The following is a 25,473-nucleotide window of genomic DNA, read 5'->3' on the forward strand; positions in this document are numbered from 1 at the left end:
TGTTGAAAAGACTATTTTTCACTGAATAGTCTTTACATCATTGTCAAAAAATCAGTTGTCCGTGTGTTCATGGGTTTACTTCTGGATTCCTTATCCTGTCCTTTTGATCTACTTTTCCCCTTCAATGGTAATAGCACACTGTCTTGATTACTGTAGGTTTATAATGAGTTTTGAAATTAGGTAGTGTTTGTCCTATACCTTTGTTCTTTTTTACAGTTGTTTTTCACAGTTTAGGTGTTTTGTATTTGTATATGATTTTAACATCCACTTGCTAATTTCTTTGAAAAATATATAGAATATTTATTCGGATTGCACTGAATCTGCATATTAGTTTGTGGGGAATAAACGTCTTAACAATACTGAGTCTTCTGACTCATGAACACAGTATGTCCTCTACTTCTTTGGGTCTTCCTTCTCTCAGCAATGTTTTGTAGTATTCAATGTACAAATGTTCCATATCTATGAGCAGATAATTCAAAAATATTTCATACTTGTTGATGCTGCTGTCAATGGCATTATTTCTTAAATAGAATTCTTAGTTATTACATTTTCATGGAACCACCAGCAACCAGATTTTTAATAATGACTATTGAAGAATCCCGGTAAAAAGCACAGGCTGCTCTAGGATGGAAAAGATATTTGATGCTTAATGTGCATGTACATGTATTTCTATATTAGCTTTTAGAAATCATTGGCAATACACTGAAACTAGGGATAAAAACGTACCCCCAACAGTTCTACAGGTAATCTCCAGAAAAATCAATCACTAAAATAATATAGGTTAGTAGCTTTCAACTTTATGTTTCTGCTATATTTGAATATGTTAAAATGTAAGGTTGTATTTTTTTGTCCCCAGTAAACCCACCTTAAAAAATTCCTGGGATCTTGGATGGTGAGAGAGCATTGGGGAGAGGGCATGCATCCATATGAGTATTTGTGAATGTATCAATTTGTATGTTGCTGAAGCTGCCAGGAATGTGTATGATGAGGTGTTGAGACTAATTACCATGTATTACGTCAGCGCTATTCATTTCCTAGCACATGTTAGTAACAAGATATAGGGGGTTGTTTGTTTTTTCCCAGTGTTCCTTGGCTAGCCTGGTTACCATGGTGACTCTGTGACTCTCATGGGATTTAGCGTAGAGCGAGTATCCATTTATGATTTTTGCCTGAGTCACTTGTTTTGATGATAGTTGTGTTGTTTTACAATTCTGATATTCCTTTCAAAACTATGAGTTGGCGTTTAGAAAAGTCTAAACTTATCCCTGCTTTCTGTCACATTTCCAAGTATTCTCTTTGGTATTCATGACGTGAATTTTAATGTCAGCGGCATCGCACTGACAGAATGAAGGAGGCAAAGTTGGAGTGGGGAACTTACATTTGTTGAAGACCTACTAGATGCAACACGATATGGGTTGTTATCTTCAGACTTTTTCTCTTCAAATGCTCAAAGTCATGCTCTGAGGTTGTGGGTGAGTCACTTCCCTTCCACCAGCCTCATTTATTCAACAGGATAGTAATTCCCAATCTTGCTGACCACACAAGAATACTCTGGAGATTAACAATGAACTCATATGGGAAAGCAATCTGTGATCTTAGGTGGGAGGGAAGGACTAGTCACTTTTGAGTAATTACCTTAACAGAGACAATCCAGATGTCCTAGAGTTCTCCATGGTGGGCATTAAATTAATGGCACAGTAATGTGAGGTGTTTTCATCAGAATTTTGCCAAGTATGGTTCATGGACTACTTCATCAAAATCATCATGGATTGCCTGTTAAAATAGTAGATATTTGGGTCTACCATAAGTCAGCTGAATGAAAAACAGGAAGGTGTGGTAGGAGGTATCTATATTTTGAGAAATTTTTCCAATTGATTGTAGTACTCACCCATGTTTGAAAAGCACTGCTGTGGATTTGCAACAAGGTCTATGAAAAATTTGAATCCTTTCATGTCTAATTTCATCATTGGTTGCTCCTACTACTTTGCTTTTAATATCTGTGTCATTTCTGTTTTGTGAAATAGGTACCAGTTCCTTCAATTCAGTAATTTTCATTCAGTGATTTATGTGTGAAGCATTGATCTAAGCACTGGGGAAACAGCACAGAGAAGAAGACAAACATGGTCCCCGGACACATCATTCTAGTTTGAGAAAACTGGTAATAAGCAGGTAAACAAATCAATCAGCAGGGTAGTTTCATATGGGGATTTGTGTTTTAAACACATGTAGAGTAGAAAGTGACCAAGATAAAGATAATTATAGATGGGGTTGTAAGTGAAGCTCCTTTTCAGGAAGTGACATTTGAGCTGAGTCCTGGATGACAAAAAGAAGCTAGGCACAGACTGACTTTCTGCCAGTGTGTACACAGTGTGCATGGGCACCGTGTGTTCCAAGAGCAGGGAAAAGCTCAAGTGCCTAGAGCCTGGCAGACAATGCACAGACTGGTGAGATGAAGTTGAAAGGGCAGATAGAAGCCATATTGTTTAAGCCACTGTAAGGAGTTTGGATTGTATTGTGAGTGTGGAGGGTTAGAGAATGGGAACAATATCATCTGACTCATGTTTTTAGAAAGTGACTCTGGTCACTGTGCAAAGAATGGACTGGAGAGGGAGAAGATAGTGTGTGGAGATAACCATTAGAAAATATTGCAGAAGTCTAGGGAGGAGCAAGCTGATGGTATCAGTGCTGCAGCCATGTGCAGAGGGAGAAATGGACCTTGGCAGGATGTGTTTGGAGGTAGGGAAGGTAAGACCTGTAGTAGCTGTGCGTGTGCATGTGCGTGGTGTGTGTGTGTGTGTGTGTGTGTGTGTGTGTGTGTGTGTGTGTGTGTTTCTAGCTAGTCTAGCTCCACCACCTCAAGTACAGCTCACAGTTGCAGTATTATCTTCAGTTCAGACCAGGACTGGCTTCTGATCTCAGATTTAGATATCCCACAAAAAGTGCTTCTGTTAATATTCCAGAAAAAATGATGGATACAGAAGGATAGCTGGACGTAAGTGAAAAGTTCCAGAAAACCATGTCTGATCCCATTAATCAAGCTCCCAACTTGCATCCCTCCCTGCCCGCTGCTGAGTCCCCTGGTCTACACTCAGAGTTGCAATCCTGACTCTGGCCACCAAGAGGCATTACAGCTATCTCCACATTCCTTGCTCTTTCTTAATGAAAAGGCGTAAGTTTTGCAGAGTAAGTAATGTTATGAAACTTTTCTTTACTGTGATACCAGTAGTTCGGAATACCCATTTGTATACTAAAGCAGGCCAATTTGCTGTTGATTCCAAATCTACAGCGCATTCAGTAATTTATCTTTTCCTTCATTAGTGTAGGTTGAGATGTCCACACTGTAGGGGGGGTCCCTCCTGGAGAGCAGGGTGTTCACCACCCATCACTCCAACCCTGTACAGGCTTCTCAGACCTTCTTCCACCCTTTCCCACTGACCCCCTCTCCAGGACATTATGGACACAGCTGCCCAGACCCCACTCCAGTGCCTCATCCTCTCAGTCACTTCCTGCTGCCCTGGGCTCCCCCAATCCTGCCTCCCAGCAACAGCCCAGGTACATCAGACCTACGTGGTGTTTCATCCTATGGATGTCCCACAGTATGTTTTTACACTGTTTTACACCTGTCAGGGTTGTTTTTTTTCCAGACAGATTTAGAATCATTCTGCAGTTCTTTTCATAGACTGGGTTTTAGGGGAGGCTACCGTATTTTTCTGCTCCTTGCTTTGTAGAGAAGTTTGATAATAGTGGTACAGTGATGCCCCCTCATGACAGAAGCCTGAACTGCAGCAGCTTGAACATCGCTGAGCAGGAAGGTGGGAGGGAGGTGCTGTGGCCCATGCACACCCTGCAGTTTTCCGGAAGTGTGGGTAGAAAAAGGGGCATTCCCACTGTACAGGGGTACTGACGGCCACCAGACAGAAAGTGTAGCCTCTTCATGTGCTATGTGAAAGCACAAAATGATCACTTCTATGTTTATGCTTTCAAACCTCTGGATAAGTAGCTATAGACCTATATAAGCAAAAATGCATCTTGGCCACTAAATGATCTTTGTGACCCACATTTGCCCTCATTGTGGTCATCTTTGCATACACATGTGTTTCCATAATAATGTTTTAAGTTTCTTTCCAAAAATAATTGTAGTCTCTTTTTTTATCAACCAGGTGGTTCATCATGTGGGTGCCCCAAAATTCTTTTAATTAGTGTCCTAGTCATAAAAATGTAGTTGCTTTAACATTTTTTCCTGTTACAAACAATAGTATACTTAATATCCTCCTCATATATATGCAAATATATTTGTAAGTATTTCTGTCAAAAAAAAAGTTCCTGGAAGTGGTCTTTCAAAACCCTGGAAACTGTAAAATTTTATGTTAACATAATGAAATCCAAATACTATTTCTAACTTATATTCCTTACATAACAGTATGTAAGGACCTTGTGTCTTCACACATTAGAAATAATGTGAATCACTGCTAATCGTATGGGCAACAAATAACCTCTCATCGTTATCTTCATTAAAACTTGTTTTGCTGAATTCTAGAATTCCATCCTATGGATATGATATCAGTTTTCTCAAACCTGTGTTATTCAGATTCCCTGTTATCTACACTGTGTGGAAGACATCTTTTCAGAGTCTATGCATGGCTGAAGGGCACAGTTCCTGTAGCTGTTTACACTGGTGAGCCAGATGGGTCTTCTCAGAGCCCTACCAACTGTCTTGGAGGAATTCTAGTATTGTAATAACAGAACCTGGTTGCTGTACGTGTGTGTATTTGTCACTGCTTGTGTGTGTGCACAGCATTTCCCTCTGCTACCTTCTGCCCCTTCATAATTTGGTGTATCTGGTTGGTCTTTCTTCCTAAATTCAGGCCCAGAAATAAAGGAAAAGAATTTTCAGAATGACAGTCCTTATAACCAGATGCTTATCAGCATCCTTCACAATGTCCTGAAGATAAATTTCTACAAGGTAAGTTATTGGCACAAAAAGTGTGCACGTATGTAGCCCTTTGATAAGTATTGCCATACTGACACCCAGAGAGGTAATGCCATTTTGATTCCTCAGGTGGAGTCACAGGAGAAAATCCAAAGAGGAGTAAAAAATAATAATGCTGATGTCATGTTAGAGTGGAGGCCCTGGACACTGTTGTGGACCCAGTCTCAAGTTTCTGCTACAGTTAGAAGATGTGGAAGTGATCAGGTGCAAATCGAATTTTTCACACAAGCGAAGCCCGAGTCAGCATGGGGGGCGGTGGCGGAGGGGCAGGGAGAGACTGTCATTGATAGAGAGTTACTTAGGACACAGTCAGCAGGGCTGGGATACAGCTACAGTTTTATATACATTCATGGGTATAGAAAACATGGACATCAAGGCCTTTGTAGGAAAAAGTTTGGTCATTACTGAGGTACAACAGAAGCCCAGGCTTTCTTGCAATGTAATTACAGACAATAAAATTCACACTTTTAAGGATACAACTCGATGATTTTCAGTAAACAAAAGTTGTGCAATCATCACCGTAGTTGAGTTTTGGAGGTTTCCATCACTCTAAAATGTCCCATCACACTTGAAGGCAGTTAATCTCTGCTCTCACCCCCAGCTCCAGGAATCACAGATACGCTTTTTGTTTCTGTGGATTTACCTGTTCTGGATATCTCATAGAAGTGGAATCATGTAATATTTTGTCTTTCGTGTCTGACTTCTTTCACTTTACATAATATTTTTAAGGTTTATCTATTTTGTAGCATGTACCAGCACTTTATTCCTTTTTATTGATATACCACATTTTGTTTATCCAGTCAATTGGTGAACACTTGAGTTGTTTCCAGTTCTTGGCCATTATGAATTATGATGCTACATATATTTTTTTGTGCAAGTTTTTATGTAGACATAGGTTTCCGTTTCTCTTGAGTATGTACCTGGGAGTAAAGTTGCTGGGTTATATGGCAATTTTCTGCTTGACAATATGAGGAACTCTCAGAATATTTTATTGACCCTGATAGTCTTGAGGAGTACAGCCTTAATCTGTTGTCTTTTTCTCATGATTAGACCGGCATTATGGAATTTGAGAAAGAATACTACAGAGTTGAAGTGCCCTTCTTATCACGTAATATTTGGGTTTACATGATGATGTGACCTCACTGGTGATGTTAACTTTCATCATGTAGTTAAAGCAGTGTTTGCCAAGTTTTCCAGTGTACGGTAACTTTTTCAATTCATGTACTCTGTTCCTGAGAAGTGAGTCACTAAGTGTGACCTATATTCAGGGGTTGAAATAGAATTAAGCTCCACCTCTTGGAGGGTTAATAGCTACAAATACTATTTGGAATCATTCCATAAAGACAGTTTGTCTTCTCACACGCTTTTCTTTATTAATTCACCAAACATTTACTTATATCAGTATGGATTTATGCATACTTATTTTAAAGTGGAAATATTTTACTTAATAGATATATCCCAAAAAAATTCCAGCATCATTATTTCAGTGGTACACTAAAAGAATTTTGACTTAACTATCAGGAAACTGCAAAAGAGCTCCCTATCACCGCAATTATATTTCATCACTATATTTTCTAATTGTGATATATTAGTGCTTTTAGACAATATTTTTAATCATGGCAAAGTTTGGAACAGCATTATAATTTCACATTATTTCATTGCCTACTTGGTACCCCTTGAGAAAGAAATAAAAAACAGATAAGGCAAGATTATTGAAGTAGCCATAAAAATTACTGCTAACATAAAGTAAACCTATTTATGAACTCCCTATCAATGAATCAAAAGTATAAGCTATGTCAGGTAAAATGTGTGCTTCATTTGAAAGCATGTCATCTACAGCTCAGCCTTCTGGTTATCTGACTTTGAACGCTGTTATACAACTCTAGCTTTTAGGTAACTGATAGCATTGCATACTATCTTTGTCTATAGACACAAGGAAATGAATTCTGTCTTGAGGGAGGGAAACCTTTTCCTCCTTGGGAGATACCCATTTATCTCCATTTGAACATTTATTTCAACACTCTTGATCTATAAATGTGACAAAGAGGTGGCTGTAGACTTGGGAGAGTTCAAGTTCAGTGGAAGGATGGGGGAGGTAAGCCCCATTAGATAAGAAATGAAGACTGAGGTGTAGGGAAGTGCAGAGGGAAGTGAGCTGAGTATTGAGAATTCTTCATAGAATATTGATTGCAAATGGGAGAATATATGTAAAGAGAACATCAACTAAAGATGTAGAAATGGCTCCATGGCACTGAATTATGTTTTACAATCATCAGTGATGAGTCTCTATGATTAATCTGTTAGTGGAAAGAGCCATCTGAATTTACCACACCCTCCTTTCCACACTTCACTTTCTTGTTTCTCTTCTGGGGAAGCCTAAAACTTAACCAAAGGGATGGTATAGAGTTTGGTCTTAATGCCTAGTAACTGTTAACTGAGGAATGACTGAATGGGTGGATGCACAATGTGTCAAACATGTGCTGATAATTCACAAATTTTTATCTCCTAGCACAGAGCTTTTATGCAGATGACTGAACCCATGGAGTTAGGTGGCTGAGAGGATGCAGCTTCCCAGGTCCCTACAACTGATGGCAGCAAGATGGGAGCACCCAGCTACAGTGTTCAGAAGTAGATTTAGGCTGACTACCACACCTTACATGCTGGAGGGATCCCCCCTGACCTGAGCAGGTGAGGTCTCAGGCTTGTTTTCCATCATGAGGAGAGGATTACAGCCTACTCAGAAGTAAGTTGTGGTCCAGCTCTTGTGTCATTCAGAAAGACTCCAGAACGTGTAGATCCAGCTCCTCTCTAAACTTGAACTCAACCAATATCCCAGAGAGACATTCTTAATCTTCTAGGCAAATGCAGTGTCATTAGGAGCCACCAGAGACCACACAAATACACACACACACACACACACACACACACACACACACACACACACACACATATACACCCTGGAGCCTTAATGCCAGCAGTAGCCCTAGGAGAACCTGCAGGCTCATGTGCTTGTTGCTCATTGTCTGTTAGGCTGCATATGTAACTGGACCCTTTTGCATTAAAAAAATAGCAATAATGATGATTAACAGAGTATTTGTTTAATAGGGAATTATTTAAAAATTACCTTAGTATCCAGTTTAATATGATGACAATGAGAGAATTTCCACCGTCATGTTGTCAAAGTATTTTAAAAAACTGTCGAGGATTTCAGTGAGGTGTGCATGTGGGTATGTCTACTCTGTCTCATATTGGGGGAGGGGATATCACTTAGTACAACCTCTTTCCAGGTTGATTTGGCAATATCTTTTAAGTCTATGCATCCCCAATCTGTATGTATTTGGAGCCTGTCCCTTCAAGTATTCATCCTTAGTGTGACACCTGCTCCTCTATTAGAGAATGCATATTCCTCATGAGGTAGGTTGTCTGGGAGCTCTACTTTTGAAAGCACTGACCCAGACACATTCCCTTATCTTTACAGAGCAGGAAATTGATGTACAACAAGATTCTCTGATCAGAAAGAGAGGCAGAACTAGCAGCCTGGCTTCAGCGGTGAAGATACAGATTTCAGTAGTGACCCAGGTCAGCAGGAAAGCAAGATTTACTTGGTTATCGTGTGATATGCAGCTCAGCATCATAGAGTCTGCATGGGGCCTTACGGGGTGCTGGTCTCTACTTTTCTACTTACTGTAGAATGCTCCCCTGTTGGGGACCAGCCTCAACACCACCCGTAGGGTACCCAAAGTCTGGCGGCGACGAAGGAATGAGAAGAGATAGGTTAAGAATGCATAAAGAGTGGGGACCAAGAGACCAATTGCAAAATGGAGGCTGCAAAAGGTGCCAAGCTCTGGTCTCCACACTATTTATTGAGTACAGTCACTTATATCTAAGAAGCAGATGTTCAGGGCGAAACGGTGAAAGGGAGGCAATGCATCATGCACGTAATCTATAGCAAATGAATCTTCTTTGGGCTCAAACAGTGTATCTTTAACTTATGGGAGAGTAGCGAGTGGGAGCGGGTTTAACTAGAAGCCTGCACATCTGGCCGTATTCCAATGCTTCAAAGGAGTGTCTTTCTCCTTGAACACAGTGTTTATAGATAAGAGAGCAAGTCTCGCTCAGAGCATGGGAACATAATGGCGATAAGAAGGCTTTCCTCCTCAGAGGCCTCTTGTGGTTTTCCACAACTTATTGTCCATATTTTTATGGCCAGTTTATACAGGCACCCTATAAGCCTTTCTCCCAACACTCCCCAGCCAGACTACTTAACCTACAAACATTTTTGCTTCTCTAGCTATAAAATCACATAGAGGTCATTACCTCTACCTCCTGGTAATGTTGTGGAAATACATGAAATAAAAATGCACCAGCATTCAAGAAAGGTGAGTCCCCGTTACTCTCTTAGGTCAGGCATCCTGGCCTTCTATGGGATTTGTAAGCTCCCATCACCTATATGGCTCTGCAGCTTGCCTTTTTTTCAGAAAAACAGCATCTATCCAGGTTTTTATTTGCATTTCATTAGCGAATGTGTTTTTAAATGTTTCTTGGACATGTATATTGCTGTTTACATGAATTCTGTTTATATCTTTATTAGCTATCTTGCATAACCAATTACCTCCAAATTTTGCTGCTTAAAGCAACAAACATATTAATACACACCATTTCTATGGGTTAGGAATCACGGCACAGTTTAGGTTCTGGCTCAGAGTCTCTCACAAGGCTGCAATCAAGGTCTAGGTAGGGACTACAGCCATCTCAAGGCTCAATGGAGGGAGAATCCAATTCCAAGCTCATTTATATGACTGTTAGCAGCCCTCAGGGCCTCAATGGTTCTTGGGCAGAGACATCGATTGTCACATGGTTAGCTCACATCATGGCAACTGGCTCTCCTTAGTGCATCTATAAGAATGTGCCTAGCAAGCACAACACAGCTTTTTGTCACTTGATCTCAGAAGTGACATCTCATCCCTTCTCACATATTTTAATTTTTAGGAGCAAGTCACTAACTCTAGCCCACACAATGGGACAGGTAACACAGGGAGTGAATACACAAGGAAAATGAGGATCATAGGGGACAATCTTAGAGGGTGCCTACCACAACATCATCAGACCATCTCTCCATATTGGCTACTGGGAATGCTTTATATATTATGAGAATTAGCTCTATGTAATTTGTGCATATTTACTTTAGCCTACTGAGACAAGCTTTAATGATTTATTTTGTCATACACAGTGTTTTAAATTTTTCAATATTATGATTTAATATACAGATCATTATATAAATAAATTAAGCAATGACCAGGGCAGCATTAATTATTATTGTCCAGGGAGATTAGAGCATTTGGATTCCTGGAGGCTTCAGAACACATGAAAAGCTTTAGTGAAATTCCAGACTCCACTCCTGAGGAGACAATAACCAAAGCAGTATCTCTGGTTTATACAACCTCTCTTAATTTCCTATAACTTGATCTAAACTATGTATTTAATAATAGGTTACTTGAATAAATGTTAAGATTAAAGGAGATACAACTTAGAGTACATCTTCTTTATAATTAGTTTTGTCAACATTAGTTTCCTACCCTCTAGATCTTTGTCCCAGAGGAAGCACCTGTTATTCTGAATAAGCCTGTCTGTCTGCCACCTTAAATGCCAGTCAATTCACATGATCCACATACCAAGGTCTCTTGGCCCCAGGCAGAGGATTTCACTTCCACCATCATCATCCTCATCATCATCACCAAGAGGGGTTGTTGAGTGAACAGGCGTGGGGATTGTACAATTACCAGTCCCTAACCCTTGATGGGGCATCATATACAGAAGAGGTTGCTGGGTGCTATGCTTTGAATGTCCCCTCCAATTGAAATGTAATAGCCATTGTAACAGTATTAATAAGAGGTGACTTTAAGCAGTGATTAGCCCATAAGGGATCCACCCTTATGAGTGGATTAATGCTGTTATTGTGGGAGTGGGTTAGTTATCATGAGAATGGGCTCCTGATAAAAGAATTAGTTCAGTCCTACTTCCTCTTTCTGTCTCATGTGCTCACTTGCCCTTCTGCCAAGTTATGCTGTAGCATGAAGGCCCTTGCCAGATGCTGAAGCCATGTTTTTGGACTTCCCAGTCTCCAGAACTGCAAGAAATATATTTTATTTCTTTATAAATTACCAAGTCTGTACTATTCTGTTATAGCAGCAGAAAATGGACTAACAGAAAATTGGTACTGAGACATGGTTTATGGCTATAACAAATACCTGAAAATGTGGAAAGAGCTTTGGAACTAGGTAATGATGGGTAGAGGCTGGAAGAATTTGAATGAACAGGCTAGAAAAAGCCTAGACTGCCATAAATGTAGCTATAATGGCAATTCTGGTGAGAGCTCAGAAGAGGAGAGCTGTAGGAAAAGTCTGAATCTTCTTAGATAGTATTTAAGCCTTAAAGTAGTTCAAGGGGTTGTGACCAGAATGTTGGTAGAAATACGGATAGTAAAGGCCATTGTGATAAAGTCTCAGACAGAAATGAGGAACAGGCCGGGCACAGTGGCTCATGCCTGTAATCCCAGCACTTTGGGAGGCCGAGGTGGCTGGATCACCTGAGGTCAGGAGTTCGAGACCAGCCTGGCCAACATGGTGAAACCCTGTCTCTACTAAAAATTTAAAAAATTAGCCAGGCATAGTGGCAGGCATCTGTAATCCCAGATACTTGGAAGGCTGAGGCAGGAGAATTGCTTGAATCCAGGAGGTGGATGTTGCAGTGAGCCAAGATTGCGCCATTGCACTCCAGCCTGGGCAACAAACTCCATTTAAAAAAAAAAAAAAAAAAAGAGGCCGGGCGCGGTGGCTCAAGCCTGTAATCCCAGCACTTTGGGAGGCTGAGACGGGCGGATCACGAGGTCAGGAGATCGAGACCATCCTGGCTAACACAGTGAAACCCCGTCTCTACTAAAAAATACAAAAAAATAGCCGGGTGAGGTGGTGGGCGCCTGTAGTCCCAGCTACTCGGGAGGCTGAGACAGGAGAATGGCACAAACCCGGGAGGCGGAGCTTGCAGTGAGCTGAGATCCGGCCACTGCACTCCAGCCTGGGTGACAGAGCAAGACTCCGTCTCAAAAAAAAAAAAAAAAAAAAAAAAAAAAAAGAAAGAAAGAAAAGAAGTGAGGAACAATGTAGGAAACTGGTGTAAAGGCCATCCTGTTATAAAGCAGCAAAGACCTTGGCTGAATTTTGTCCATATTCTAGGGCTTTATGGAATGCAGAACTTAAGAGTGATGAAGTAGGGTATCTGGTGGAAGAAATCTCTAAGCATCAAAGCATTCAAGCTGTTACACAGCTACTTTTAACCACATACAGTGAGATGTGAGAAGAAATAAGTGACTCAAAGTATGAATTTGTAATTAAAAGAGAAGCAGAGCAAAAAAAAAAGTTAGAAAAATTTACAGCCTGGCCATGTAGAATGAAAAGTGTGTTCAGGAGAGAATACTAAGGGTGTGGCCAAGCAACTATTTGTTAAAGAGGTTACTAACGTGAATGGAAGACGGACAGATGCTATTAATCAAGACAATGAGAAAAAGTCCCCCAAAGTATTTCAGAGATCTTTGAGGCTGCCCCTCTCATCACAGACCCTGAGCTACAGGGGGACAAGCCCAGAATGCCTTACATGGGCTTGCTGCAAAGAGACACTTGGGTCTCTTCTTCCCACATTTCAGGACAGTGCTCCTCAGCCACCCCAGTTGCTGTGGCTTAAGTGGCTGCAGGTGTGACTCAATCTGCAGCTTCAGAAGACACAAGCTGTAAACACTAGTGGTATCCATATGGTGCTAATTCTGAAGAGTGCAAGAGCTGTGTGGGCATGGCTTTCTCCTCCTAGATTTGAAAGGATGTCTCAGACCGCCTGGAGATCCAGGCAGAGACTTGCACAGGGATAGAGTTACCACAAGGAGCCCCTACTAAGGCAATACCTAGTGAGGTGTCGAGTATGGCCATCTCAGAGACCCCAGAACTATAGAGTTACCAGCATGCAACTCCAGCCTTGGAAAGCTGCAGGCATGAGACTCCAATTTGTGAGAGCTGCTGAGTAGAGTGAGTTTAGCAAATCCATAGAGGCAGGACTGCCTGTGTCTTTGAGGGCCCAGTTCCCATCCCAGTGAGCCCAGTATTCAGGACATGGAGTCAAAAGAGAATGATTCTCTAGCTTTAAGACTTAATGGGCCTTGCACAGTGGCTCACGTCTGTAATCCCAGCACTTTGGGAGGCCAAGTTGGGTGGACTGCTTGAGCTCAGGAGTTTGAGACTAGCCGGGGCAATATGGTGAAACCATATTGTATATATTTTGTATGTTTTCTACAAAACATACAAAAATTAGCTGAGCATGGTGATGCACGTCTGTGGTCTCAGCTACTCGGGAGGCTGAGGAAGGAGGACTGCTTGAACCCTAGAGGCAGAGGTTGTAGTAAGCCAAGATCATGCTATTGCACTCCAGCCTGGGTGACAGAATGGGAAACTCTGTAAAAAAAAAAAAAAAAAAAAAAAAAAAAAAAAAAAAAAGAATGTTGTTGGCCCTGTTGGGTTTTGGACTATGCTTGAGGCCTGTTACTCCTTTCTTTTTGCCTGTGTCTCCCTTTTAGAATGGGAATGTTTACCTACACCTGTGTCACTGTTGTGTTTTTGGGAGTTGACAGCTTGTTTTGATTCACATGCTCACAGCTGGAAGGAATTTGCCCTAGGATGAATTGGGTTTTGAGTCTCACCCATAACTGATTTAGATGAGACTCTGGACCTTGGACTTTTGAGTTGATGCTAGAATGAATTAAGATTTTAGGGGCTACTGAGCCGGAATGAATGTGTTTTGTACCTCAGGAAGAAATAGCCATCAGTGGCTAGTGCCTACCATATTGGGCAGCAGCAGCTTTACATATTTTTTCCTTTGCTTTTTATTCCCTTAACAGTATATATTTTGGAGATCACTACATAATAGAGTGGGAGTTCTCATTGCTTGTTATATCTGCATTGTACTCTAGGAGGTAGATGTATCTGAGGTTATTCGATCAGTCCCTTATTGGTGGACATCTGTCACATTCTGGGTCTTCTGCTGTTACAATTTGTTCTGCCAAGAATGAACCTTGTGCTTCTGCCTTTTTGTCTTTTTGAATTGAATCTTTGGGTTACATTCTTAGAAGAGAGATTGTTGGTTCCAACAGAAAATACCTGTGCCCTGTGAAATAGATTTTAAACAGAGAGCATCTGGAAATGTAGCAGCAAGAAGTGAATGTTGGTCCTATCTCATCATTTCTCTTATTCCACATACTTTCTGCTCTCTTATTTTCTTTCTAGTGTGACACGGGTAAAGGAATTTCTTATGGAGCCCCAGGAAGAAGAAACACTACATAAGAGCAAATAATAAAATCGGTCAGATAGACAGAAGATGGGAGTCATCAAACCTGTATCCCTGTTGCCAGACCTACAACTGACCATAGGACATTCAGTGAGTCCTTTCCCTTTCTTGGTCTAAGTCCTAACACAGAAAGACACTCAATATAGAAACAGTGGATAGGGAACCCTTAAATCATCTGAAACTTCATGTTTACTGACTTTAAATTAGTTGCCCTCCAGAGCAAAGGACTATATATTGTGATGATGTGGTTTTCCCATACATGGCACACTCCCACTGCAACACCCAGTGTTGTCCACAATTCTCAGCTGTATAGCTATGAATAACTCCACCCCTTTCTCTCCCACTCAGAAAATTATTTCATAATTCAAGAGAGTGAGAGAGTTTTTATAGGTACAACACTGATTCAGCTATAACATAAACAATCCTCAAGCTTCAGTCAACTATTACAAGTAACAAGTTACTTATAATACACACAATGATTGTGACACATTAGCTTGTCATGGCACCATGAATAAGAGGCTCTCATGTAGAATGGCAGCCGTTGCAAGACTGTCTTGACAATAGCTCTCATTGGAAGCCAAAAATACTATACATCCAACCATCTTGAGCTATTGCTACTATTAGAAATACAAATAATATATGGCATTGATTAAATTATTACTCTGTGTCTGGCCCTGTGTTACGTTACATGTTTTATCTTAATTGATACTTTCTCCATATGTGTCTACCATTTTAATCTTTTTTATTGAAAGGAAACTGAGGCTTAGAGGGTGTAAGTAATTGCTTAAGATGTAGTAAGTGACAAAACCAAACAAATACAAGGCCGTCTAATGTCAAAGGATATTCTTTTAGCCAATGCTTTCCTTTACCAGAGGAAATTTCTCCAAATATTTGATAATTATTTACCTATAAAGTCTTCTATATACAAAGTAACCTCTATCTCTCTCCAGACTCCAAACTGCCCTTCTTAGTGGCACCACTATTTTGGAGTTATTGTGTATCTGTCCAGAAAAAAACCTCTTCATGTAAAAACTGTATGTGTATGTATGTTTATGTACTTATAAAATATTAATACTAATATTTTTAAGAAGAAACAGTGGACTGGGGTGTGGGCTTTGGGATTATAAAAACTTGGATTTGACCCTGGGAACCATTAACTGTTGTTTGTGTAATTTAGAGCCAGTAACTTATCTACCATATGTCCTATAATTGTTTTCATCTTATATTATCATTTATTATTATTACTATTTGTATCACCTATCCAAAGGCTGGATAATAGGAGTGGAGATTATACTGCCTGGTATTACAATGTTCCTCAAACCTATAATTTTATAACTGTTGGATAGCATGCAAATTAAAGGAAGTCTATAGAAAGCTCTTGAGTAGACCCAGGCGTATAACATTATTTAATATGCTGCAGGTATGGCATTTCAATTCCAATGCATTGTTCAAGAATTGGGGCTGTGTCAACTGGATAGAGTAAGATGTTAGATCTTATACCTTGTCATTTAATTAGAACACTTCATAAATGTGTAAGTATTTAAGATAAAAGCAAAAAATATAAAAAACACAGGACACTAAACTGCACATATGGTTATAGTGGTTACATGAATTGTATATATAATGTACAGTACATGTGTATATACGCATGAAAAAATAACCACCAGAATGACATAACACAATCTTAATTTCAGTTATGATAGAGTTACTGGGTATTGATATTTTTAACCTCTGCACTTGGCTCAATATTAAACATTGGCTGAGTATGGATTATATTTATGATTAAAAACTAATCCCTTCGACCTCTGCTACTTATGAAATATTTTAGATGAAATGTATAGAGAGCTATAAAATTAGTCCAGGTTAAGTTTACTCCTCCCTGATTGTGTCCCTTTCTTTCTTCCCTAGAGATAATCATATCCACAGTGAGATAATTATAATTCCCCTATACTACTTTTTTCTTTTCCTCCATATGAGAACTCCCTAAACAAAATGTAGCATTGTTTTGCATGTTTTCACTGCCTTCATGCACACACACACACACACACACACACACACACACACACCCCTAATCCTTACATTCAAGGGAGCATTATGAGGAGTTTATGGGGAGACCTTCCTCAAGATCCAAGTGTGGTATTTGGTGCATCATCCACAATGCCAGTATTTGCTTTTTACCCATCCCAACACTTTCATCTTTAACAAGGATGTTATTTCTTAGCCCATTCATTTCTACTTTTACCCTTAACTATTTTTTTTCCATCTACATTCTTTTATTTACTTTGTGGGTTTTTAAATCAGGATTTTAAAATTGAATATTTAATTTTCTTTTTTATTCATGTAGATATTTAATGCTTTATAATATCTTCTGACAGCTACTCTAGCTAGATTTTAATATGTTGCTTTCATCATTATCCTCATCAAATTCTGCAATTTTCCTCTATTCTCGTTGGGCCCAAGATTTTGTTAACAGCCTCAGATAGAGTCCGTTTTCATGAATGTTCTATGTTCATTTGAAAAGCATGTGTATTGCCTAATATCAGGCTTCAGAGTTCACTGTGTCTATTTATAAGCTCTACTCTTGGGAGTTGGTTGTTTAGGTCTTCTCTATAATTACTAATTTTTTTCTCCACTTGAACATTTTTGAATTCAGGAAAGTATTGTGTGCTTTGGTACATAAGTATTAGTATCTCACATTTTCCTTGTGAATTGTAGCCTTTAGCATTATCAACTGTGCCTTTTTATCTCTTTAAATCCATTTTGGTCTCAATTCTACTCTCTCAAATATCAAGATTATAACTCCTGTTTTCTTGTTATGGGCAATTGCTTGGTATATATTTACTTGTTTTTAAACTGTTAACCTACCTGAATTCATTTGTTTAAGGTATATCTCATGAAAAAGCATAATCTTGGATTTTGCTTCGATAGGAAATTTGCAAATACTTTTTCTTTAATAGGTGAGTTAAGTCCATTTACCTTTATTGTTATTGTTCCTGGAATCAAGCCAGGTCTGGCTACATTTTCTCGAGGCCCGATAACAAGAAGCAGACAAACTAGGAAAGAAGGGGATTTACTACTGTAACTGGATACAGGGAGAAAGCCAGAGATAATTCCACCAGACCAACTCAAAGTGTTAAATTTTCTTAGGGCTTATATAGGTTGGGGTTATGTGCCTACTACGTGCAGTACAGCATTCGCCTAAGTCTACTGGTAACCAATTTTGTTTCAACTAGAAGGTCAGAGGCAAAAAAAATGCTTGCTAAGTCTGATTAAAAGGGCCCCAGTAGCTTCAAGGACTGTCTACTGTTGTACCAGAGTGATTATTTCTATCTTATCTCCTTTACAGCTTGGTCCAGAGAGCTGCCTTAGACTCTCCAATGAATCTGTTCAAACAGCTGCCTCTGTTACCTTGACTTCTCTCAGATTTTGTCGACCTGAGGTGGGTCCTATTGTAAAACTGTTTCTGTTATTTTGGCTTGCTCCAGCAAGGGAGAAGCCCACACAAGGCTCCTACTGACTGTATGTTTCATTTCTAGCTTTGATGTCTGGGCAACAGTTTCCCTAGGTTTAACTATTTGCTCAATGTTAAGGCAGCACTGTGGAAATTTGTCTGTGTAACTGGGGTGCTATGCCGGCCTGTCTGTGTGACTGTCATGCAGGCCTGCCTGTGTGATTGTCAGGGAGAATTGGCTTCCCATAATATGATCAAAGTCTTTGGTCATTTAAGTTCAGTTCTGTAGTATTGTTTATAAATATAAGGAAATTATATAGCCTTTCACTAGGTCATGTGTTTGATTTCTTCTTCCTATTTATTTAGTAATTAGCATGGTTATTGTTTTGTTTCAGTGGTTACTTTTATATTAAATCCTTAACTATACTATATCCTTGATATGGAATGAAGTCTTACTAATGAATAGAGAAATGGTTAAATGATATTAACAGATAATTCACACTAAAAAACAATATGTATACCCATTAAACTTTCAAAAATATGCCAAATTACAATAACTAAAGGACTGAAAACTAATATCCTAGGCTACCATGCTGAGTGAGAAAGAAAAATTGCTGAAACATACATATAATCTGATAACTTTGGGAAATAATATATATAAACGAATATTTTGTGTAATACCCCATTCTTGCCTCTTGATAGATGAATAGGACCCTCTAGCAGTGAGTTACCCTTATTGAATCTGACCTTGCTAACCTATAAAATGGGCATAATGACATTTACTTCAGAGAGCCATGAGGAGGAATGAGCAAACCTAAATAAAGCACATGGTACTTAATACTTCAACAAATATATGCATAATCTCCCTTATGTTCTCCCTCCCACAAGAGATGACTTAAACATCAACATCTCAAAGAGATCAATGGATTTGAACCATCAGAAAAAGAAATGCATACATATTTATATGATGTATAAGCTTTGGTGCTGTTTCTTTCTAGGATGAGATACTGAGGATGGTGGAAATAAGGAAGCAAATTATAGCCTCATTACTTTTTATTTGTTGTGTTCTTCTCTTCTTTTTAAATTTCTATTTGGATTCTGAAATAGCAAGTTCCCATTGAGGGCCAGAAAGGAGACAGCACAGAATGACAGAATGTGAAGATGGGTCTGCTATGCAATGGGCTGAAATCAGGAGACCTTGGCCCCCAATACCAGATCTGTCCTTGTGTACAGGACCGTGGGGAGTCACTTCCCCTGTGTTGGTCTCTGTCCTTACACAGAAAAAGACTGTATACCTAATGGTTAAGGACGTGAGCGTTGGCATCAGTAAAGTGAGGAGAAAATTGGGGCACATTTAATTACTGGTTTTACGATGTTTAGGAAATGTTGAGTCTCCAGATAAATGAAACTCATACATTAAATATGACTGCATAGAGAATAAAACGGGAGGAACTGCAGAAAAAAAGGATACATTCTTCAAAATTAATGAGTGGTGGGTTGGTACTTAATTCTTTATCTCTTAACTATGTTTTCAACAATTTCTAAATTAGTATGGTTCTTTTTTAAAGTCAGAAGCAAGCTTCATTGAAACAGTTGTTATGAAATATTTCAGAAATACAAAAATTATAGAATGTAAGAGACGTCCCTGTTCTCATGTTGACATACGTAATATTACATATGCAGTTGAAACTCACTTTGAAGACTTCTCTGATTGCAAGCCTCCTTCTTTCTCAGAGGTAACACAGAATTCACATTATAGATTTTAAAGACATTGCCCTATACTTTTATTACATATGCATGTATCTGTAAGTGAGAATTGTATTGTTTTGTAGCATGGTTTTTTCTATAGATGCCTGGCTACCTCATGGGAAAAAAGGGAAAAAAAAAAGGAAGAAACGTGAGGAGAACAAACACATAATCACATCTCAACAGTAGGAGCTGCATGGCCTCCTTGTCATGGGTACTCTTGCAGACATTAAAACAGACATGCCCATTTTCTCAGACTATATGCTATAGGGAGCACAAACAAGCTGTAGCTACTATTTTCAAATGCTTTTTCCCAGCGTATTCAAAGTCTTAGAGTTTCTCTGGAGCTAACTGGCCTAAAACAATGTCTCAGTGTATCCTAATATTGAAACAACTTCCCATTTGTCTGGGCCAAATTATCTGTCTTTCATGCTCACTGTAACCCTTCAAGGCCTAATCCAGAACCTAATCTTGGCTATGCTGGTAAAAGATAGTACAGTCTACCACCCAAATCCCTTATTGGCTTGGAGATGAATCTTATTTAGAACTTGATCTGATTTTGTTTTACAATTGTTGGACCTGTGTATATTTTCCTTCCTTTTCTTCTACTATTTTTAATTGCACAGGGAAGGTATTTCAAAAGTTTTAATTCACATGTGCTGATTGTTCCTGCAGTTCTTTGCTGAGTGAGACTGTGACTCAACTTTTACTCCAAACCCAGCTGTGTTAGGATCCTTCCTCTCTGGAGCTGTGGTGCTGAACCCTGGATGGTTTCATGCAGTCCCTCCCTCTTTCCCACCCCTGTGGCAGTCACTGCTTGGCTAACTAGGTGGGTAAACAGAGGAGCGTACTATCAATTCAAGGGGCTTTCTTTGGGAGAGTGCAGAGAGAAGCATGCTGTGAAACTACTTTCATCTTGTGACCTTCACTGAAATCCTGGGCAGTGGAGATGTCATCTGACTGCTAAATGTAAGCTTCATTTGAGAGACATGTTTTCCCTTCTCCTAGGTGTCTGTAATTTTTCTGAAGCTGCCCAACTGGGGCTATCATGTGGGTAGATTCATACATTAGTTCTGGGACCACCCTACTACTTAATTCCCTTGGCTTAGAGGTATTTCCTGTTCCAAAGCTGAACCATCTTATGGGGTAGGGCTGGTTATATTTATTTTTTCTGATTATCATTTTAACTTCCAAAACCAAGACACTTTTGTTGTAGATAAAAATGGAAAAGTGAGGAAAGCAAAAAAAAAAAAATATTGAAAACTAATAAAAGTCTACTACTTATGTAGAAGCACTGTTAACAGTTGAATATATATATAGTCATGTGTCACTTAATGATGGGGATACATTTTGAGAAATGTGTCGTTAAATGGTTTCAATGTGCTAATATCATAGAGTGCAGTTACACAAACCTAGCCTTCTACATACTTAGGCTAGATGGTACAGCCTGTTGCTCCTAGGCTACAAACCTGTACAGCATGTTACTGTACTGAATGGTCAGTATTTGTGTATCTAAACATATCTAAGCAATAATGATCAGTAAAATTATGGTATAAAATGGGGCCAGGTGCAGTGGCTGACACCTGTAGTCCCAGCACTTTGGGAGCCCGAGGCAGGCGGATCACATGAGGCCAGGAGTTCGAGACCAGCCTGGCCAACACGGGGAAACACTGTCTTCACTAAAAGTACAAAAACTAGCTGGGCATGGTGGCAGGCGCCTGTAATCCTGGCTATTTGGGAGGCTGAGGCACGAGAGTCATTTGAGCTTGGGAGGCGGAGGTTGCAGTAAGCCCAGATCATGTCACCACACTCCAGCCTGGGGGACACAGTGAGACCCTGTCTCCAAAAAAAATAAATAAATAGAAATAGAAAAGAAAAGAAAAGAAAGATACAAAATGGCACACCTATATAGGGCACTTACCGTGAATGAGGCTTGCAGGACTGGAAGTTGCTCTGGGTGAGTGAGTGAGTAGTGAATGAAAGTGAAAGTCTAGGATGTTACTGTACACTCCCATAGACTCTATAAACACTGTATACTTAGGCTACACTAAATTTAATAATAAATTCAATACTACGTTTACAGTAACCTTTTTACTTTATAATTTTTTAATTTTTTTTTAACTTTTTGCTCTTTGGTAATAACACTTTGCTTAAAACACAAACACATTGTAGAGCTATAAAAAATATTTTCTTTCCTTTTTTTTTTTTTTTTGAGACGGAGTCCAGCTCTGTTGCCCAGGCTGGAGTGCAGTGGTGTGATCTTGGCTCACTGCAACCTCCGTCTCCCAGATTCAAGCAATTCTCCTGCCTCAGCCTCCCGAGTAGCTGGGACTACAGGCACCCGCCACTACGCCCAGCTAATTTTTTTTTTTTTTTTTTTTTTTTTGTATTTTTAGTAGAGACGGGGTTTCACCGTGTTAGCCAGGATAGTCTCAATCTCCTGACTTCGTGATCCGCCCGCCTCGGCCTCCCAAAGTGCTGGGATTACAGGCTTGAGCCACGGCGCCCGGCCTCCTTTTTTTTGTTGAGACACTTTCTTGCTCTGTCGCCCAGACTGAAGTGCAGTGGCCTGATCTTGGCTCACAACAGGCTCTACCCCCCAGGCTCAAGCGATCCTCCTGCCTCAGCCTCCTCAGTATCTGGAAATACAGGCATGCACCACCACACTCAGCTAGTTTGTTTGTTTGTTTGTGTACTTATGTATGTATGTATGTATGTATGTATGTATGTATGTAGAGACCAGGGCTCCTTATATTGCCCAAGCTGGTCTCAAATTCCTGGGCTCAATGGATCCTCCCACCTCGGCCTGTTCTGGGATTACAGGCATGAGCGACCATGCCTGGCCATTTGCTTTCTTTATATCTTTATTCTATATGCTTTTTGCTATTAATTTTTTAAAACTTTTTTTGTTAGAAACTAAGACACAAACACACACATGAACCTAGGCCTACACAGGGTCAGGATCATCAATATCACTGTCTTCCATCTCCACATCTTGTCTCACCAGAAGGTCTTTGGGAGCAAAGTAACATGCATGGGGCTGTCATCTCCTATGATAGCAATGCCTTCTTCTTGAATACCTCCTGAAGGACCTGCCTAGGCTGTTTTACAGTTAACTTTTTTAATATGTAGAAGAGTATGCTCTAACATAATGATAAAATGTGTAGTATAATAAACACATAAACCAGCAACATAGTCATTTATTATCATTATCAAGTATTATGTATTGTACACAATTGTATGTGCTATAGTTTTATAGAACTGGCAGCACAGTAGGTTTGTGTACATGGGCATCACCACAAACACGTGAGGAATGCATTGAACTACGACAGTTACAACAAGAATTTACATGCAACAAGAATTTTTCAGCTCCATTGTAATCTTGGACTGCTGTTGAATATGTGGTCCTTCATCATTTGAAATGTTGTTATGTGGTGCGTGACTATATATTTTTTTCATAAATTCTATTATGCAAATATAACGATGCATATTTAGGAATGCCGTGAGATGATATCCTACTTACAGCTGTGCAAATGGCTTTTTTTTTTTAACAGACATCGTAATATGAATGGCAATCTATGCCAATCAATAAAAATTCACATAATAATATAAATGGCAATACGTTAACACTGATTTTTTAAAAGGTTAATATTTATTATTGACATCCTCAGTTCCTGACACTGTTGTAAGAGCTAAACCTATAGTTATTTAATCCTCAGCATCATCTGTAAGGAGGAGCTATTGTTGCCTGCCTTTAAACATAAGGGAACTGAGGCACAGTGAAGGCAGGGCTAGCAAGTGTCGAGACTTAGATTTGAACATTGGCTGTGTGGCTCTCAAGCCCCTATATCTAACCAGTATGAGCAGCTGCCTTTCATCCAATAAGATCAGGGCATAGCAGCACAACTAAACAAATTAAGGTTTCCTGTTTTTTCTCAATTAAGTAGGCAGACCTTTAATTAATTAATTAATTAATTAATAGACCAAGTTTTACTCTTATTGCCCAGGCTGGAGTGCAATGGCGCAATCTTGGCTCACTGCAACCTCCGCCTCCTAGATTCAAGCAATTCTCCTGCCTCAGCCTGCCAAGTAGCTGGGATTACAGGCATGCACCACCACGCCCAGCTAATTTTGTATTTTTAGTGGACACGGGGTTTCACCATGTTGGTCAGGCTGGTCTCGAACTCCTGACCTCAGGTAATCCACCCACTTCTGCCTCCCAAAGTGCTGGGATTACAGGCGTGAGCCACCGTGCCCAGCCGACAATTAAATATTGATAGTATTCTGTGTAGTGTTGAATTTGGAAAAAATATGTTCAGTAATACTGTGGAAATACCTTGTCTCCCTTCCTGCCTTAGGGATACTCCTGTTCTGAAGTAAATAGTTTTCTTGTGGTTGGGAACACAGAATGGTTATGTTTTCCAGACATTTTAATATTTGTGTAATTGTAAGAGGAATAGTGCTTATTATAGGTAAAAATAGAAGATATAGAAAAGAAAAAATAGCTGGGCATGGTGGCTCACGCCTGTAATCCCAGCACTTTGGGAGGCCAATGACGGCAGATCACCTAAGATCAGGAGTTCGAGACCAGCCTGACCAACATGGTAAAACCCCGTCTCTACTAAAAATACAAAACAATTAGCTGGGTATGGTGGCAGGCACCTATAATCCCAGCTACTGAGGAGGCTGAGGCAGGAGAATCGCTTGAACCCGGGAGGGTGACGTTGCAGGGAGCCGAGATCACGCCACTGCACTTCAGCCTGGGTGACAAGAGCGAAACTCCATCTCAAAAAAGAAAAAAAAAGAAAAAAATAATACCCCAAATCCTGCCACCCCAAGATAAGCCCTTGTAGTGATTTCACCTACATTATATTCTTCCAGAAGTTTTCTTTTGCAGGTAAATATATATGTACATATGTAAGTATGGGTGCATTTATATATTTACATACAAAAGATACTTCATCTTACATTTAGTTTTGTAACTTGCTTGCCTCACTGTAATGGGTTGAATTGTGTCTCCTCAAAAATATGTCCTAATTCTAACACCTACTATACCTTATTTGGAAATAGAATCTTTGCAAATCTAATCAAGCTAAAGACCTAAAGATATGATCATCCAATTGCCAGCATCATTATAAAAGAAAGGAGAGGCATATTTGACACAGACAGGGAGAAAGGCCATGTAAAGATGGAGGAAGAGATTGGAACTATAAAGCAGGAACCACCAAAAGATGGAAGAGGAAAGGAAGGATTCTCCCCTGAGTCTTCAGAAAGAGTTGGCCCTGTCTAGACCTTGGTTTTGTACTTTTGAACTCTGAAATAATAAATTTATGTAATTTGATATGGCAGTCCTAGAAAATTTATACACTCACTAACAAACCACAAACGGCATTCCTTGTGAATAAACTTTATATCCTATTTTTATGACTACAGTGATACTAATGCCAATAAAATATATAAAGAGAAATGACTACATTTCTTATATACCATATGCATTTATGTATTGAGTCATCAAATTTTCACAGCACCCTTACAAGGTAGAAACTGTGGCTAATCTCTGTTTTATAGATGAAAAACTGATGACAGAGAGAATATGGACTCTGTCTGAGACTGTACAGTTAGGGAGTGAGACAGCTTATATTTGTGTCCAGTACATCATGCTCCAGAGCCTGGGAAACTGTGAAAGCTCTGTTGATAGGTGGAAGAAGTAGTCTGTACAAGCATGCATGTTTTAGGAGATTACTTTTAAAAAGGAATACTAATTATGATAATATATTTACACACACACACACACACACACAAAAAAAAAAAAAAAACAAAAAAAAAAAAACAAAAAACAACTGAACCTAGTGACCAAAAGGTGAATTTTAACCTTGGTGAGATCATGTTTGTTGCAATCCTG

The 25,473-nt window shown here is 39.5% G+C and overlaps 1 protein-coding gene across 1 annotated transcript in view; it reads right to left on the reverse strand.

Moving 5' to 3' along the window:
• Positions 1–1,635: 1,635 nt before the first annotated feature.
• Positions 1,636–25,473, reverse strand: part of LOC102122298 (ras-related protein Rab-40A-like) — a 79,085-nt gene continuing 55,247 nt past the window's right edge. The window contains exon 11 of the transcript XR_012430025.1: positions 1,636–1,773. The gene's annotated coding sequence lies outside the window, so the exon portion shown is untranslated. The remainder of the gene's footprint in view (positions 1,774–25,473) is intronic.

This window comes from Macaca fascicularis, chromosome X (genome assembly GCF_037993035.2).
Source record: "Macaca fascicularis isolate 582-1 chromosome X, T2T-MFA8v1.1".
Classification (NCBI taxonomy): domain Eukaryota; kingdom Metazoa; phylum Chordata; class Mammalia; order Primates; family Cercopithecidae; genus Macaca; species Macaca fascicularis.